The following is a 6,000-nucleotide window of genomic DNA, read 5'->3' on the forward strand; positions in this document are numbered from 1 at the left end:
TTTTGGCTTGACTGTCTGTGGTCCACTAGCTTGGGTTTTGGCTCGACTGTCTATGGTCCACTTGCTTGAATTTTGGCTTGACTGTCTGTGGACCATCAAACCACAGTTTCTAATTTCTCTCATTTTCTGGGCAAAGATTCTTTGGCCACCCTTACCCTCCAGTCCTCACTTTTCCCACCTCCACCTCCCAGTAGTGATTCCCTGAGTAGAAACCCAGTGGACCCAGGACAGCATGGTATTTACCAAACCTGTAGGTTGTAGGGGAGGTTCTGCTGTTGATCAACTTGACACGTCAGGTCCTGAGACCGATGAAGTGGGAGCAGTGGTGTTTGGGTCCAGAATCACAGGTCATTTTAGCACCTTCTTCCAAAACATTGAACTGTTGCTCATGTGTTTGGCCACATCGATCAGTGCTCCTGGTCCCAAGGTCAGCTCTGAATCCAGTAAGGGAGGTAAGTTTGGGGTTCTCCTTCGCAGTCCTGTACAAACGCCAAATCATCACCACTGCTAGCTTCTCCTCCAACTCTCTGATCTGGTCTGACATATAACCACTTCACTCATCTCCATCACGCTCTCCTCCATCCTTGTCATCTTCTCCCTTTCTTCCTACAACCAGCCTGGCCTCCTCTCGGAGGAAACGGTACAGCTCCTCAAACACCTCTGACCTGTCCCCCTGTTGTCTGGGCCGGTGCCCTGGTAAGTCAGTGTTGGTTCACATTCACAGCTCATTTTGCCTCTGTTGAAGGACACCATCTGATTTCGTAGCTCCTCTAGTGAGGTTCCTATGAGCTCCTTTCTCCTCTAACCTGCAACTTTTGCCAGAGAGCAGAAGGTATAGTCTGGGCCTCCAGGCAGAAGTTCCCCATACTCTGAGAGTGGAGGCTACACACCCTGACCATGTGGCCTTGGAGCCATGGAACCGGCATCAGTGCGTTGGTGCATCAAGAGCCCGGCCCCTCTGTAGTCTGCTGCTCTCTGGTGCCCTCTACTGGCCCGTGGGTCTCCCTGTGTGATACAATTAAATGTGCCTTAGTATCATGAAGAAATACAATAGTACAGCATCATGTGTATCAGCAAGCAATATGGCAATCATTTATCTGAATGTGATAACTCCCCTTCCAGGGGTACAACAGCTGCACTCATACTGCACTCTCCCTCAGCATTGTCTCAGCTGCATTCCTCAGAGCCAGGTTGGCAGGGGGCTGGGCCCAGGAGGACCTCTGTCTGCAGATGGGGTAACCCCAGGACCCTCCTGGCCTCCAGGTCTCCTCCAGGCAGGATCTGCAGTAGAGCACAACAGAGTCCCTGAAGATGTCATGGCAGATGGGGAAGGTTAGATCCTCCTCGAGGATAGAGAGTTTGATTGGGGCCGACAACATTCTCTCTGCTAGACAAATGGAGATCTATCTATATATATTAGGCAAAAATTGTACTATATCAACAATATTAGACTGAACAATTTACAAACAGTATTAAGAAATGTCAGAAACCTACAAAGACACACGACAATTATGACAATTTACATTTATAAAACCCATAACATTAATGACAGGTGATGGTCTTACTATTTGACATTTTAGAAAAATGATACGGGTCTTGTATGGATCAGTTGGTAAGAGTGTGGCATTAGCAACACCAAGGTTGTGGGTTCAGATAAAGCAACAACGTAAATACACAACTGGATGGAGGCTGGTTTCACTCAGATGCTTGGACCTCCCAACACAACACTGTCTCCAAACACTTGGCCCAAACTGCAACTGTCGTGCAGGTGAGTGAGGACCCAAAAGCGGTTTAACAAAAATAGAGTCCTTTAATGTAAACACAGGGAAGACATAGATCCTCTTCAGATGTAGATAATGGAAAAATAGACAACCCGCAGAGAGGGCGACAAATGAAACAAAAAGTCCTTCTGATAATTACAAAAGAGCCCCCTTCTTAGCAGCAGAGGAGAATAGCTGGGTTAGCGGCGACAGGTGGTACCTGATCTCACGTAGCATCAGATGAACTGGACACAGTACAAACGACAAGACAGTTAGCTGAGTACAGGATGCACTTGCCAGGCGGATTCCGACAGGACGGGACAGGACAAGGGTGAAGCAAACGAGACGATAGTTTGTTTCTGGCATGAGAAACTCAAACGAGAATCTGACAAAGAAAGAAGCAGGAACAGAGAGAGAAATAGAGACCTAATCAGAGGGAAAAAGGGAACAGGTGGGAAGAGGGTGAACGAGGTAGTTAGAGGAGATGAGGAACAGCTGGAGGAGGAGAGAAAGAGAAGGTAACCTAATACGACCAGCAGAGGGAGACAGAGTGAAGAGAAAGAACAGGAACAAGACATAACATGACAAGACATGACAGCAACTAAAACAAAGATCAATTAATTACGTTAATTTGATCATCCCAGTGGCATACACTGTATAACTTCAGAAACATTTTGGATTTTGTCAACCATTGTTAAAAAGGCCCAACCCTCAACCTAACGTGACGCTAGTTTCCCTCTCACACCAAACACCTGTCAATCACCCTTCACAACTCTGCCAATTTGAACTAATTTGAACATAGTTTCTACCCTGTCAATTCTCAGTTAAATGAGAAGGTTCAGGCAATTTATTTTAATTAGATTTTTTTTGCCCTTAAACTACAGACAGCTCAACAATAGCAAAGTAAAACAAATCTAAAATTGTTTCTACAAAGAACGAGAGACGACAGTGCGTACAGTACATGTAGGGCTGAACTGCTTCACTGAAGAGCAAGGTATTGCATTGCTATTTTTATTCACACACACTTCAACTGAAAGTGCATCTAGTCTTTACAAGTGCAAAATATGTTGTAAGATCTTCTATTCAACATCATATTTGTAACTTTTGGGGGCTGTATGCAATTTGGTGTGTGTCCAAGGTGTCTGGGATGTTGATGTGAACCATGACCGGCCTGTCAAAGCATTTCATGGCTACAGATGTTAATGCTACAGGGCGATAGTCATTTAGACACGTTACCTTGGTGTTCTTGTGCACAGGGACTATGGTGGTCTGCTTGAAAGATGTAGGTATTAAAAAACGGGGTCAGGGAGAGGTTGACTCTGACTCTGGGCCGGACAGGAATACTTACTCTGGGCCTGATTGAGAAACTGACTCTGTGCCTGAAAGCTCTGGGCCTCCTGGGGAGACTGGCTGATGACCCACTGTGGCTAGGTATAGAGGGCAGACTAGGGCTAGAGACAGCAGACCCAGGACCTAGTGCTAGAGACTGAGGGCTCAGTACTGAGAACCTAGCACAGGTAACTTGTGGGGTAGGAGGCTGAAGGCCTGGTGGGCTAGGGAGCTGTGGGCTGATTGTCTGGACAGTGAGCTTAGTGCCTACCAACTCAGCCCTCTGCCTTGGATCTGTGCACGGCAGGAAACTGCAGACCTGGAAGAAGGGCAGCTAACTTAGGGCTTAGCATTGCATGGGGTTCTGAGCCTGGCAGGATAGGGAGCTGCATACCCAAAAAGCCAGGGGCTGCAATCCGAGCAGGGCAGGAGACTGCAGACCTGCCAGTAAAGCAAATGTGGATCCTAGCTGGGTAGGATACTTGGGGCCTGGCAGAGCATCAAACCTAGGACTACTAGTGCAGAGAACAGTGGACCTAGAATGGCAGAGGACTGGGGGCCTACTACTAAGTCAGGATTCTAGGAAAGGAACCTAAGTCAACCTGCAACTAGTGCCAGAGACTGAAGGCCGGGTATTGACGGAAACTGAGAGCCTCCTGGTGGGAGAGGGTGGGGGGCAGGATAGACAGGACTTACCAGGAAGGCAGGGCAGTCTATACCTACCACAGGGGCAGGATACACTAGACCTACTTGAGGGGCAGGACACTCAAAGCCTGGACACTACACCTTACAGGTGGGCAGGACATGGAAACTCTGACCCTACCGGGAAGGAATGGAACTCTTACCATAACAGGAAGAAAGGGAATTCTGACCCTCAGGAAGGAAGGAAGGGAACTCTGACCCTACCAGGAAGGAAGGGAACTCTGACCCTACCAGGAAGGAAGGGAACTCTGACCCTACCAGGAAGGACGGGAACTCTGATTCTACCATGGTACCAGGTGGGGCTGGAGAGGCCCCAACATTCTGGCTGCACTGGACATTCGCAGAGGCTGCAGGCTGTGGCTCCACCGCTGGAAACTTCATGGTTGAAGGCAACGATTAGGGGAGTGGCAGGGCTGCCTTGACGTGTAGTAGAGGTCCCAACTGTCCCGTGGCGGTGGTGAAAGCTCAGGCGGGAGGGGCTTGGAGTAGTGTCACTCGGGGGAGTAAAGTAGCTGACTCGGGGAGTAATTGCAGTGGTGCTTAGTAGAGTAGCGGTGGTACAGGTGCTGCCGCAATGGTGACTCAGGCTGGGAGGGTTCTAGAGTACATCCTTCTGGACTCCCGCTCATAGAGCAGCTCCTCGTTGTCGCTCAGAAACTCCCAGCTGATGAGGAGCCCTGGAGCAGGATTTGTAGCCGTACCTTAGATGAGAGAGGTGCGTAAGGACTTGCAGCTCATCTTCCTCAGGTGCATGAATACTTCATGTAGCCTTGTGGGCTGAGGTGGATGGGGACAGGTATCTCGAGAGACGCACAAACTCCTCTTCCGGGTACCTCAACATCACAACTATAGCAGGTCAGAATCCGCCGATACGAAAGACAATGAAAAAACGGCTATGGAACGCATTATAACTACATGGTTCACGTCACTGGAGATAGGGGATAACACACTATCACATTTCATAATGCTTTTAAAACAGTTACCTACACTCCAGACTGCCAAATCAGTCAATAGATCCATCAGTTTATAGCGTCAAAACAAAGTACACTGCTCCAAAAAAATAAAGGGAACACTAAAACAACACATCCTAGATCTGAATGAATGAAATATTCTTATTAATTCTTGATCCTACTTGAGACGCAGACGTCTCAAGTAGGCACCTGGAAATGCAAATGCACTACGCTAAATGCTAAATGTACTCGTTAAAACTCAAACGTTCATTAAAATACACATGCAGGGTATTGAATTAAAGCTACACTCGTTGTGAATCTAGCCAACAAGTCAGATTTTTAAAATGCTTTTCGGCGAAAGCATGAGAAGATATTATCTGATAGCATGCAACACCCCAAAATGCCTGAAGGCGACGTAAACAAAATAATTAGCGTAGCCGGCGCTACACAAAAACGCAGAAATAAAATATAAAACATTCATTACCTTTGATGATATTCTTTGTTGGCACTCCTATATGTCCCATAAACATCAAAAATTGGTCTTTTTCCCGATTAAATCCGTCCATGAATGCCCAAAATATCCATTTGTATAGCCTGTCTGCTTCAGGAAAAAAGCTCTCTTCCAACACGCAACGTCATTTTTAAAAATGATATAAGTTCCCTATATTCTTTGACAAAACACTTCAACCTACTTTTGTAACCCAACTTTAGGTATTTGTAAACGTTAATAAGCGATCAAATTGATCACTGGGCGATCTGTATTCAATAGCAGCTACTCAAGAAAACAATGTCCATTTTTCAATCTTCCAAAATCGATTGAGGTAGGCTGGATGGAATGACGGATCTATTGGTAATGTCTCAAATGAATTTTGTCAATGAAAATGACGTTTTTGGCGACATCGTGTGGAAGCTGTAGGAATTGTATCCGTGTCGATATTGAATTTGGTTTCCTTTAAACAATCCATGAAAGGGGCGCATGGATACTTTTTTCAGCTTTCAGTGACCAGTTTTTCTTGCGCTTTTCGATGAAACACACGCTCTGTTATAGTCACAGCCGTGATTTAACCAGTTTTAGAAACTTCAGAGTGTTTTCTATCCACACATACTAATCATATGCATATACTATATTCCTGGCATGAGTAGCAGGACGCTGAAATGTTGCGCGATTTTTAACAGAATGTTCGAAAAAGGAGGGGGTAGGATGAAGAACACTTTTTTCTTTACATAGTTGAATGTGCTGACAACAAAATCACACAAAA

The sequence above is a fragment of the Oncorhynchus clarkii genome, chromosome 12 (assembly GCF_045791955.1).
Source record: "Oncorhynchus clarkii lewisi isolate Uvic-CL-2024 chromosome 12, UVic_Ocla_1.0, whole genome shotgun sequence".
Classification (NCBI taxonomy): Eukaryota; Metazoa; Chordata; class Actinopteri; order Salmoniformes; family Salmonidae; genus Oncorhynchus; species Oncorhynchus clarkii.